Source organism: Octopus sinensis, linkage group LG16, assembly GCF_006345805.1.
Source record: "Octopus sinensis linkage group LG16, ASM634580v1, whole genome shotgun sequence".
Lineage (NCBI taxonomy): Eukaryota > Metazoa > Mollusca > Cephalopoda > Octopoda > Octopodidae > Octopus > Octopus sinensis.
The window spans coordinates 19,186,525-19,200,568 of record NC_043012.1 but is presented as its reverse complement, the minus strand read 5'-3'; positions in this window follow the sequence as shown (position 1 = coordinate 19,200,568).

Below are 14,044 nucleotides of genomic sequence, written 5' to 3'. Positions count from 1 at the left end.
CTCCACCTCACTCTCTATTTTGTATCACATCTAAACTAACTATGACTTAACCACCCTCTCACGCCGTCTCAAATGAAGGGATATAATTAAGAAATATCCTATAAACAGCTGTAAGACCTATCTATTAATGTTCTAATATCTACACAGTCTTGGTTTTTTTATCGTATTACGCAAAAACGTCTCATATAAATATATTTATATATATATGTGTGTGTGTGTGTATGTGTTTATATATATATATATATATATATATATATATATATATATATATATATATAATGCACTGAATGTAACTCATTCATATCAAACATAGACCGATGATCTTCAGTGAAAACATGATAATGTGAAAGTGTCAATTTGTCTCTTTCAATAACGAGAAAAAGTTAGTACACTATGGAATTTTAATTCTGTGAGTTTCAAGGACACAAGTTCCTTCTTAGATTATTCTAAAGGTTGTCTGCTACTTGGGCCTTGTGAGAAGGTACTGCGTTTTTTTGAAACCCATATACATCCACATCTCCAGCACATAACTTATCCAACAGCCGTTATTCTAAAACCCTGCGGAATGATGTGTCATGAATTGACAAGATCTTCCTTGCAACTATTGAAACCATCATAGTTGCCGGAAATGTTGTGTACATCTCTATGGGGACATAACAATCTGTCATTTCTCTTGTTGGCCGTTAGATCTAACAGGAGAAATGGCAGAGTGTTACGGATGAAGTTTTCTAATCAGAGAAAAGAACAAACGAAGCATGTCATGTTCGTGACAGTTTTAGCTTGAAATGACTGCTTGGCGTGGATCCAACGGTTTCTCTGTTGCTTTACAGATATGAATTATCTTCACCTCAGTAGATATTTCTTTTGATTGTTGTTGTGCACCGCAGTTCTGATAATCCATTCCGACACTTGTAATTCTTTGGTGATGGTGACCCCCATTGATTTCCCGGAATCCTCACTCATCGATAATGTGTTTAATCCGTTCGATGAATTGCGTCCGAACATTTAGAGTGATTATTTCTTCTCTCTGATGACATTAAATATTCCTCCTGGGTCTTTCAATTCTATCTGAACTTCGTGTACAAAATCCATTGCAGCATTTAGAAAGCTAGCTATTTCGCAATCGTTATACTCCCCAAATATGGCAAAAATGTTTGCATGGGTTTTCATTTCTTCTGCCAGCAATTCCTGCCCCACCGTTACCCGAAACGAAGATAATCCTTTTTAATTTGTATGAGTAGTTTTATATGCTGACAATTAAATGTCCTCAAATATTCATTGAATGATATATTGATTTGCTATTCAGATGTTATTTCAGCATGTATTTAATATGTCGATGTTGAGGTAACTCTCGCGTTGCATCTGCATCAAGGGTATCTTTCTTTCTTCAGAAATGTAAATAAACCTAATCTGTTTCTTAAACGAGGGACATATTCATACGGCACAGAATTTTTTTAAACTCAAGAGACGTCAGTGATTGGTTGAAATTGCAGAAATTGAATAAAAAAAACAACAAATATCTTACAAACCATAGAATTTTCTCAATAAAGCCAAGAGAAAAAGATGTTTTATAAACACATTCTACCAGTATATGAAGTTTAAAGTTTTTTAGTTACCTAGAAATTATGTTAAAAACTGCCGTTCAAACCGAAAAGATCCCCTACTTCTATCTTTTATTACCATCCATAGGACGAGAATCATAACAGTGCACGGTAGGATAAAAATGTGATCCTATTTTATATTAGGAACCAATATGAAGAATCTCAGTAGAATAAGAGGATCAATATAACAAGATACTCAATATGGAAGTTAAAATTTATCATTAAGTACAATCATGGTTGTATATAACTTATACTTCTGTTCATTCACCCATCGAAATATTTCGCAGGAAAATTATGTATCATTTTGACTAATAACTTTAAAACCCAACACAAATTCCCATCTATAGATTTATGTTTAAGCTGGGAATATCACTTTGGCGTTTACTTAATTTCTGTATTTACTTCAGTTAATGTTATTTGAGGGTATTCTCTAATATTTGCTATAAGGGTCCAAGATGTACTAAGTGGGCCAACAAGTTCAAAAGCTACGAGTTAATGATCAGTAGAATTACATATAACTCAGAGAGTCTTTGATTACTCACAAATAACTCGTCCGGGAAAAATATAAATTCTCTAGATACCTTTGAAATCAATGAAGTATAGTACGAATATTTGCCATGGAATATCAAATCAACCTTTGAACCTTGAATAGCATTAGACATACACTAGATTCAGAATTCGTGCATTTTTCTCTTATGGTAACTAACGCTCTAGAACCAACATCACATGCATCTCTTATTCAAATAACATATAAATTGTCAATTCAGTGCAACCAATGAAAAAAATTAAAATACTGTTTGAACGTGAGAGATCAATCTCCAGAAAAAAAGTTAAAAGAGCAGTCTTTGAAGGTGTATGTTTGATCGTAACGATGATGGTTTTTAAGAAGTTCAATTGAGGTTAGCTTACTCAGTATTATCAAACATCAAATATTAAGAAGAAAAAAAGCTTCAGTAGATTCAGAAGAGTTAACTTCAAGTACATTTATAGAACCTGTTGGCGACTTTAAAATAACGAACGAAACACATACATATACTCACACACGCACAAAGAGATGGAGGCATAAATGCAAAATGACTCGACCAGAATGAATTACACATCCAAGTGTAAGCGCGCGTGGGTGATGTGATTTGTATGAGTTCATGTATGTATGTGTATGCCTCTCCAGCTATACACACATGTGTGTAACATGTGTATGCAAGTATAGTATAGAATAGTATATGTGTATATATATATATATATATTATTAATATATGAATATATGTTAATGTTTATTTATATATATCAATCGATCTATCTCCTTCTCCCTCTCTCTGTCTGTCTGACTCGCTCTCTCCCTCTCTCTCTCTATATATATATACATACATACATAAACATATATACATCTGTGTATATATATATGTATATATATATATGTAAATATATATATATGTATATATATATATATATATATATATATATATATACATATATATGTATATATATATATATATATATATATATATATGTGTGTGTGTGTGTGTGTGTGTTTATATATAATACGTAAACACGTAAAGAGGCAGCTGCGAGCTGGCAGAATATTTAGCCCGTGGAAAAAGATGATCAGTGTCATTTCTTCCCCCCTAATGTTCAAATACCACCGACGTCAACTTTGCATTTGATGCTTTCGGTGGTGATAATAAGAAGTCCTGTTGAACACTCAGAGTCGATGAAAGCGCCTAGTCCTCTAAATGAAATGTAGGACTTCCGCCAGTCGTAACAAAAAATATTTATATATTTCACTAATACATCTGTTGTCTACACCACCTGTTTTCGTGTCTTGTTTCTTTGTGAATTCTCCGCCCGACGCACACACACACACACACACACACACACACACACACACATATATGTATATATATATATATATATATACTCTTCACCCCATAATCCTACGTACACATGCATAGACGTAGGAACACAACTATCCACACAGTCACTCCATACGTTATACGTATATTCATATCATATAGGATAAGAGACGCTCCATGACGACTTGTCTGTAACTTAACAGGAAACATTTTTTTCCTTCAGAGTCTTAGTTCTAAACGTTTTATTTTACAAATGGCCACCCTTATTCTTATCTAATAACATTATGCAAGAACGCTTCGAATAACAAATGCACATTGACAAAATGTTCGATTGTCGTATGAATACTCACTCATAAACGCGCTATATCTCACAAATTCACTGTATTCGATGCATGCAGCAATTTTCTCAAACAACAACGGTTTCCCTTGTTTGAATTCGCTATACTTACATTTTCGCTGAAATCCCTTGTCTACCTGCTTCCGCTAAAGTCTAACAGTTCTCTATATCGTTGAAGAGTTCCTTCATGAAGCAAATCCATACTCTTTATTTCAAAACTAGAACATATTTCATCCCCCAAATGATTATTGATATTCTACAATTACAATTAAAGCGAGAGAAATTGAACATTTAAATGCAGCGCACAACAGAATTCTAGTGTCGCTGCATTGAACACTAATACTCGAGAATATATATAGAAAGCGATGGACCCAAAAGGTGACATTATGTCTTTATCGCACATTGAAACCTCTGGTCCACAGACATGCTCTGTTGTATCTATGAGTTTCCTATTGATATTATAATTGGCTCTACACATCAGGTTGTTGGATTAATGTTACCTGATCTTAAACAATTCATTTCCAATCATCTATCCCCCTTCCTTTGTCCTCTTTATGTCCAACGTCATCCGGACCAGCATTGATTGCTTCTTGAACGTTGATACTCTGGAATTCCCTGCCCCTCGTTATATTTCCTGGAGATGTTGAGTCACAAATTAGGAGAAGCATACTAAGAGTACTAATAACACTGGCATTGCATGGCATGCCGGGGGCATTTTCCCTAACTTCTGCCCCGAGAATCAAAAATGTATTGAGGAAAAAATTTCGCAAAGCTTATCAATGTCTAAGAGGTTTAACGAAACGTTTTAATTGTTATAAACTTGTTTTGTGAGAATAAGTGGATTCCTGATTATATGGCGGAATTACATTGTTCTTGCTTTTGTATGAACTATACTGCTGTTCCATGTGTTCTGTATTCACACATTGTCTCAGTCGAATTGCTTAACTTTGTATGTTAACACAAAAGTTCAACCATATTACCCTGTATACAAAAGACCTTCTAGTACGGCATATGGTTACAGCAATAAACAATAATTTGCTCAACACTAGATAAAACGCTATTATCAGAGATGTTGGTTTTAAAGGATTACGATGCGCATAATAACACGGAATGCATTATGTGTGTCATCAAACGTTAGATTATCAGATACACGCGATCCAATAGAGACCGCGGCGTGTTATCCATATTCACTTGACCAGCATTCATTTTCTTTATAACACTAATGTTCTCGCAGCAAACTCGAATATCAAACTGTTTCATATACTCCCTGATATAAAAAAGTATCTGTGGTTATAGAAAATTAATGATGAGCAATACCCATTCCCATATTCATAAAACTGGAATCGCTTTCACCTATGACTATGATATGAAGAACTGTGGTTATTATGTTCGATGTTTTTAAGAGTAAGTAATTGTATTATATTGCCAATCCTGTAACCGTGTACAGTATGGTATAATGACATAAGGGAGCCTTTCCAAAATTATTATTATTTGTTAACCATTGAATTATGACGAGTCCTCACTTGGAATAAATAATAATGCAATACATAGAATACTAACAGTATTCCTTTAAAAAAGACAATTAAACTTTATACATGCTGCCTTTAACGCCCACGGTACCGATATATTATTGCACTGCTATAACGTTTGATATTAACAGATCAATAATAATTATACGATGAATCTGTGCAAGTCATCTGAAACGTAGTAAAGAGTACGCTTGAAACGCTAACAGAATAGTCACCTGTTATGAAGGGTTTCTACTATTTCAAATACTACACATTTTTGTTCTTATATTCCTTGTAGAACGGATTCTGGTGCTTCTAACACGAAAACACATACAGTTTGAAAAAAAAAGTTAATCCCTTGATAATACCCGCATTGGCCATTTAATCTTAACAGTTTGGAATCATTAAGCGTTGAAATTTTCTTTAAAATATTTTCTACCCTGTATATAATACTTCTTTGAATGACTATACTTTAGAAATCACTAACATATGGCATCATTAAACGGAATCTATACTCCTCTTTCATCTTCTCTCTCATTCTCCCTACAATAAGACTGATCGTTGCACCACGGACCATCTTAATAGCCGTCATTGATAATGTCCTTGATGGTTACAGATTAATTATTTTATGAACCTATTTACAGCAAAGGGAAATTTGCCATTACACACACACACACACACACACACAAACACACACATTTGTTTATATGTTTGGGTTACAGAACAAAGCCGATTAACCGTATATATCACATCGACCCTTCGATAGTTAGATCAGTATTTTATCGATTATGTCAGCTGCTTCACGCTGTTTTGGATTTTGGTGACATTATTCCTTGTACTGTTCTATATAATTTGCTGCTGCTGCAACTATACCAGGCACTAATGATTACTAGTACTGTAGCTACTATTGCTAACATCGACGCTCTGATTGTACTCCTGCTACTGATATTGTAGTAGGTAATTTAGATAATGTTCTCCTGCTACAGTGAACAAAAGATTATACACCATTTCCCCATGCTTGTTTATTGTAGTAGTTGTCGCGAAAGAAACAGCTCCATCTGCTGTTGCTGCCGCTGCTGCTGCTACTGCTGCTGCTGGTGTTCTTACTGCTGCTGTTCGTGCTGCTACTTGTTGTTGTTGCTGCTGTTTCTTCTGAAACTGTCGTTTCTGCTGCTTTTCTTTTTTTTTTTTACTTCACAATGTTTCCCACTTCATGTGTTGAAAATAATATCCTTTTCGTTGTTGCTGTTGTTGTTGTTGTCTTACCTCCCACGACTGCTGCCACTCTTATTGTTTTGCCACTTAAATGCTGCAGCGATTACCGTGATTTCACTTAGGATTATATATACATGTAAAGATTATTATGACACAATTCTCCATGTATTTTTTTTCTTGTTTTTATTTTTTTTTGCATTAGTTATTACAAAGATGCAGCTGTTATTGTTACCACGTCTATATACTTCTTATTGAATACACCATTTTTGCTATTCATATATGCATCATCATCATCATCATCATCATCAAGAACATCATCATCATCGTCGTCATCATCATCATCATCATCATCACCATCATCATCATCTTCTTCTTCTTCTTCATCTTCTTCTTCTTCTTCTTCTTTTTCTTCTTCTTCGTCATCGCCATCATCGTTATTATAATTACTCATGTTTTTTTTTTTATCGTAATGGAAGATGTTGTTGCTGTTCTTGTTCCTCTTCTTTTCTTTTTTTCTGTTCTTTTTCTTCTGCTTCTTCTATTATTATACCAGCAGCAACAGCAGCAGTGGTGTTGTTGGTGGTGGTGGTGGTGGTAGTCAAGCCTTGAGCTGGCAGGGCTTTTCAGCAGCAGCAGTAGTTGTAGCAGCACTAGTAGTAGTAGTAGTAGTAGTAGTCAGGCCGTTAGCTAGGAGGTTTTATTCTTCATTACGTTATGAGTTCAAATTCCGTCGAGATTGACTTCACTTTTCAGCCATCGAAGAAAACACAACGTACCATTCAAGTTTATATTTTCCTCTACGTTCCTCCCACCAACATTGCAGGCCTCGTGCCAAAATTTCAAGCATTTATTTTTATTATTTATTTAATTATTTATACTCTTTACTCTTTACTCTTTTACTTGTTTCAGTCATTTTGACTGCGGCCATGCTGGAGCACCGCCTTTAGTCGAGCAAATCGACCCCGGGACTTATTCTTTGTAAGCCCAGTGCTTATTCTATCGGTCTCTTTTGCCGAACCGCTAAGTGACGGGGACGTAAACACACAGGCATCGGTTGTCAAGCAATGCTAGGGGGACAAACACAGACACACAAACACACACACACACATATACATATATATATATACATATATACGACAGGCTTCTTTCAGTTTCCGTCTACCAAATCCACTCACAAGGCATTGGTCGGCCCGGGGCTATAGCAGAAGACACTTGCCCAAGATGCCACGCAGTGGGACTGAACCCGGAACCATGTGGTTGGTTAGCAAGCTACTTCTGGTTTTTTTTTTTTTGCTATTTCTTATTCTTAGCGTATAAATAACACCACGCTTTTCTTTTATTATTGTAGCTTAGGTTATATTTACTTTGCTACTAGTTCTTTTATCCGTTGCTGGTACTGTTCTTGCAGCTCTTACAACTACAATTTCTATTGCTGTTATTCCGATTGCTAACAGTGGTAATACACACATACATATGTACACAAATTATAATATAAACGTCTCAGATCTAATTATAATGCAATATGACACATTGCGTTCACATTACCCCAATATTTGCAATTTGTAATTGCTTATTCTGGCTGTATTTGGTTACTTCTATTTCATTATATTCGTTGAAGTTACTCCATAGACATGCTTTACCAAGGAGAGAATTGAATGATTGTCTTATCCAGATTGGAGGTCTACAATTGGAGCAAGAGAAATGGAACATTTAAATGCAAACTCTCTTGGCCAATATTTATTTAATCTATTGGCAACAATTACAAAAAACAATCTTTGAAAAAAGAAAAGTTAAGGAACATATCGTATGTAGAGGATGTCAATAAAGTGTCTTTACAATTTAAAAAAGTTATTACAAAGGCAGTTGATGAAATATTTAAACCAGATTAGTTTTATTTTTAATAATTGTTTATTAAAGATTCTATTAATATAGAATTTGTGTTTCACATACACTGTTGTTGGAAGGGAACTGATTCACTGAACCTCTATAAAATTAAGATGAAGCATTCCTCAAGCGAGTTTGTTTTAGTGACGAGGCGACTGTCATGTTTCAGGGAAATTAAACAAACACAATGTGAGAATCTGGGAATCGGAACACCCCCATGTGACTAGGGAGATTCAACGGGATAGTCCAAAAGTGAATGTGCGTGTGGAATCATGTGCAATCGAATAATTGGTCGATTTTTCTTCAACGTGGCAACATTTACTGCAGACGTTTACCTCGACCTTCTGGCTGAATATGTGGTATCACAACTGATTGATTTACAACCAGCCATCATTTTCCAGCAAGATGGCGCACCACTACATTGGGAACGGCCTGTTTGTCAGTTCCTCAATCAAACATTTCCAGACTGATGGATTGGAAGGGATGGGTCAATTCCAGATATCACTCCCTTGGACTTCTTTTTTATGGGTTTATGTAAAAGATATTGTGTATCAAACAAAGATATGGGACATTGCTGACTTGAAGCAAAAGATTCGTAATGCCATTGCCACCGTTGATGAGGCTATCCTACAGCGAACATGGCAAGAAATCGAGTACTGTCTTGAAGTGCTTCGCGCAACTAATAGTGCCCATATTGAGGTCTATTAAATAACAGTTAAAAATGCTTTAATAAACAATTATTACAATAAAATAAATCTGGTTAAGATATCTTGTCAACTGCCTTTGTAATAAAATTGTAAACTTGTAAAGAGACTTTATGGACACCATATATATCGTTTATTGCAAAAGTTGTAGATTCTTTAGTTAACATGCAGCATATTTTTGCTCAATAATTCCGAATGGTGATCATCTGCTTTATCGGTCATCAGACTGAATATCGTGTATCTGTCTTCGCAGGAAGAAATCAGTTTTGGTATTGCTTGCTAATTAGTATTGTGTTCAAAATGGAATCGCATCAGAGTGACAGTATGAATTCAGTATCCTACATGATTTATTATAACAAACTACATTTTATTGCTTTTATCATTAATATGTTGGCTCGGAACAACGACAAGGTCGCTCAAACTAACAGGAACAGAAGTAAAATCTCTTTCAAATTACACGTTTCCATCTTAAAGAAAAGAAAAGTTAAGCACATAGGAAAACAGCAACAAAAAGACAATTGTTCACTTCTGAATGTTCGTCTGCTTCGAATATAGAACTGAGCATATATCGATTGAAATTGGCCTACTGAATTAAATCGTCTGAAATATATCTCCCATAATAGGACTTTTTAAAAGTCGTAACGTAAAACAAGAACAAAAGTGTAGTTTTGAAGTTATATCTTAAATATGTTCATCGTTCTTCAAGATCAAAGCGTCTTAAAATTCAAAGGATCTGCCGATCTGTCAAAATGTCAAATGCGTTTTAAGAATAATATCCAAATAAATTGATTGACGGCGTTACGTAGGAGCCTGAGTTAATTTTATAGCATTAATAATATAGATTTAAAGTGTACTTTAATTTCCTATTAAGCAATATCAACAATGCCAATTATTCTGCTTCGCCTACCGAACACACGGTTTCATTTCACTGTGTTCTCTTATATATAAATGCAGTGTAGACCAGAACATCTACTCTCACTCTCCGTCTCTCTCTCTGTCTCTCTGTCTCTCTCTACAACACCGAATTTTTTTCTTGGAATAAAGAAGTGGAAACAAATAGTATTTTACTCACCTTACTAATTATTGGCGATTGCGAGTTATGATTATCTGAATAGTCCTGAATGCTGAATCGATATTATATCTAAGTAATATCTGTTTCTTTATTGCCCACAAGAGGCTAAACATTGAGGGGACAAACAAGGACAGACAAACGGATTAAGTCGATTACATCGACCCCAGTGCGTAACTGGTACTTAATTTATCGACCACGAAAGGATGAAAAGCAAAGTCGACCTCGGCGGAATTTGAACTCAGAACGCAACGACAGACGCAATACCGCTAAGCATTTCGCCCGGTCTGCTAACGTTTCTGCCAGCTCGCCTAAGTAATATCTGTGATCCACAGCCACAGTCTGACACTCTGACTAAAATAAATAATTCACACACACAACATAGCCATGCAACTTCCGAAATGCATGCGGTACGAAATGCAGCACAGAACAAATATAAGGTGAGAGGGAAAATCACAAAAATAAGTATGAAGTGATAGTGAAAAAAAATGGTTAACATCCGTTAAGTCGTAAGTTTAAGACCGAATTACAGCCTTTCTTCAACCTTATACGAACATAGTTTTATACTGTATACATTGTATCCAAAGTCTGGGCAAGTTTACTTTGCTTTGTAGAATTTCCTTGACTATTTATTCTAAAATCTCAACAATACCTTCATATGTTAATTGCGCACGAATTGATTAGGCGAAATAATAAAATATGCAAAGTTAACAGTAATATGAGGATCGGGATTCGGCTCCCAATAGAATAACATCAGAAAGGGGCATCATTAGGATTACTGAAATATAATATAAACATGGCTGTTATTGATTACAATTCGATAATTCAGTGTTTTATTCCATTTACTCTAAACCAATTTATCCGTCCAAGAATTCGTCAGACAATACTGATGAAATTAGATATGATCATGGTATATTTTTAGGAATGCAAGGTACATTCTACTCAGTGATGAGATCTCTTCGTAAATCAGTAATTTTTTCACACGTCTATTTTCAAGTCTTTCCATTATAATATTATTGAAGTAATCTCTAATCTCTCTTAAAGCATTTGTGAAGCGAACTTAACATACATATTGTATCGAAAAAGCTTGCTGATAAGAAAAATTAGATTCAATATTGATCATACTTGTATTTACCATAAACATTATGTCTATTATCTTGAAATACACTATCTCTAGAAGCGAATAGTTCTCAGTCAACAAATGCCACCAAACAGAAAACAAGAACGATAAACAAGTTTAGGTCAGTTTGAATTGCGTTGCTAATATCGAAATAACACATGAACTGTTATTAACTACACACGCTGAAATGTGAAAATAGATCAGATTCAACTACCGATAACAGTAAATGGTTCAAAAATAAAACTGAAATTAAGTCAAATAAAATGGACAGTAATATAGCCACAAAGTGATATAAGTATCACTTAAATAACATTATATCAGCTATGCATATTTCTTCAGACATACGAAAAAGATATGTTACAACTATTCCCGTTTACTCGGGGAAATACAAAATAATTATTATGCAGTATTCAAGAGAGATTAATAGACCAAAAGAGAAATATTCTTAATTTTTTAACTCAACTAGTGTTGTATTTAATACAACACTAGTTAACGTAATAAAATATAGAAATGATGAAACATATTTCGAGAATGCTGAGAACATATTTCGAGAATGAAATATCTTATGAATATGTTCTTAACATTCTCGAAGATTCAGCTCAGCATTGTATTTATTGCCGGCTGTAAATGCGCCTGTGTGCAGAATTTTGAAAAATTATAACATATAATGACGGGACACGTGTTATCTTGTCTCTGAATTATAAGTTAGTTATTGAGGCCGGTTACTGATGAGAATTCACCTGGCGGATAATATTGTTTTGCTAAATTACCTATTAAAGGATGGCAAATAATCTTATTTGCTAAAGAAATTCGAAACGATGGTATAACAGCTACTAAAAATAACAAGGTAGAAGTTTTTATTTTTCATTTACTTCGAAAATTGCTATAAAGTCGTGGTTTTTACGCGTGTTGGCTGCTATTTCTAGCATATAAAAATTATCTGTTAAAAGGTAATTTTCTTTAGTGTTTAAATGTACACTATTTTAAAATATGAATATGTTGTCTATTGACAATTTATATATGCTAGGCAACAGGTGGTGATATTTATAACGAATATTCGCTACCCTATATATGTGTATATATATATATATGGGAGCAAAATCCTGCGAGTTAATTTAGAAATTAAATAGGTAACAGAAAGTAATGATAATGAAAGTGTTTCATAATAGAAATATTTACATGAAAGAGATTACGCTTACTATAAGAAAGATACAATGCAAACTAGCGACAATTTGTGAGAAAAAATAGTGTTGAAAATATATATTGGGAAAGTGAAATATTAAGCAAAATAGTTATTATGAGAAAATATAAAAATAAGAGAATTGTGTGAAATAGGATTATGAATGAACGAGTTAATAGCTGATCAGTTATATAAAAGGAAGTACAAAGGATATGATTGTATGATATATGCCTTGCAGAATGTGAGGTTAATTGAATAAACATTCAAGGAAAAAGTAGGGCACGACATGCAAATGAAAGGAGTGAAAAGTGAGAGAAAGACTACCACACAGATGGAAATAATTAAAAGGGTTATAACATAATATATGGCATATAGAATAAAAGCGCGTTTGAGAAACAAAGAGAGGAAGGAAACAGTGAATAGAAGAGAAAAAAAATCAACTTTAACATCTTCCATAATTGTTAACATCTAAAAAAAAATGCCTCTAATGATTAACAAAATATATAGAACAAAATAAAGCAAAATTGAATTAATTTCTAAATTAAAAATAATTTTTCACTAAGTGTTGCTTGCAAGAAACTTATTTAAATAAAAGTACATATGAAATATGTTAACGCTGGCATCGAGCAAAGATAATTATAAGCTGCTGAGTAATACAATAGAAGGGAAATAAGTAGTTCAAATTAATTTGGATTTCAAATACAAAAACAAAAAATAAAAAATAAATCAAAAACAAAATACGACTGAGAACAAAATGTTCTCTTTTTGTGAATTTTGACACGGTTAACGATTTTCGGTAAATTATGAAAATAAATTATATACTCGCCCACAGGTATCTGTGTAAGTGTGTGTGAGTGAGCGTAATAACTTCGATTGCAAACCACGTATTAGAAAAATGTATTGAATAAACATCCCTGTGCGCACTATAAACTCAGCAAAAATATAATTGTCTATAAGTGTGCGTGGGTGTTCATATATATACGTAGGCGCAGGAGTGGCTGTGTGGTAAGTACCTTGCTTAGCAACCACATGGTGCCGGGTCCAGTCCCACTGTCAACTACTATAACCTCGAGCCAAACAAAGTCAATCAAAGCTTTGTGAGTGGATCTAATAGTAGGAAACTGAAAGAAACCCATCTTATATATACAAGACATATATGTATATGTGGAGGCGCAATGGCCCAGTGGTTAGGGCAGCGGACTCGCGGTCATAGGATCGTGGTTTCTATTCCCAGACCGAGCGTTGTGAGTGTTTATTGAGCGAAAACACCTAATAGCTCCACGAGGGTCCGGCAGGGGGTGGTGGTGATCCCTGCTGTACTCTTTCACCACAACTTTCTCTCACTCTTACTTCCTGTTTCTGTTCTACCTGTATTTCAAAGGGCCGGCCTTGTCACTCTCTGTGTCACGCTGAATATCCTCGAGAACTACGTTAAGGGTGCACGTGTCTGTGGAGTGCTCAGCCACTTACACGTTAATTTCACGAGCAGGCTGTTCCGTTGATTCGGATCAACCGGAACCCTCATCGTCGTAACCGACGGAGTGCTTCCCCATATGTATATAATATAATATATATA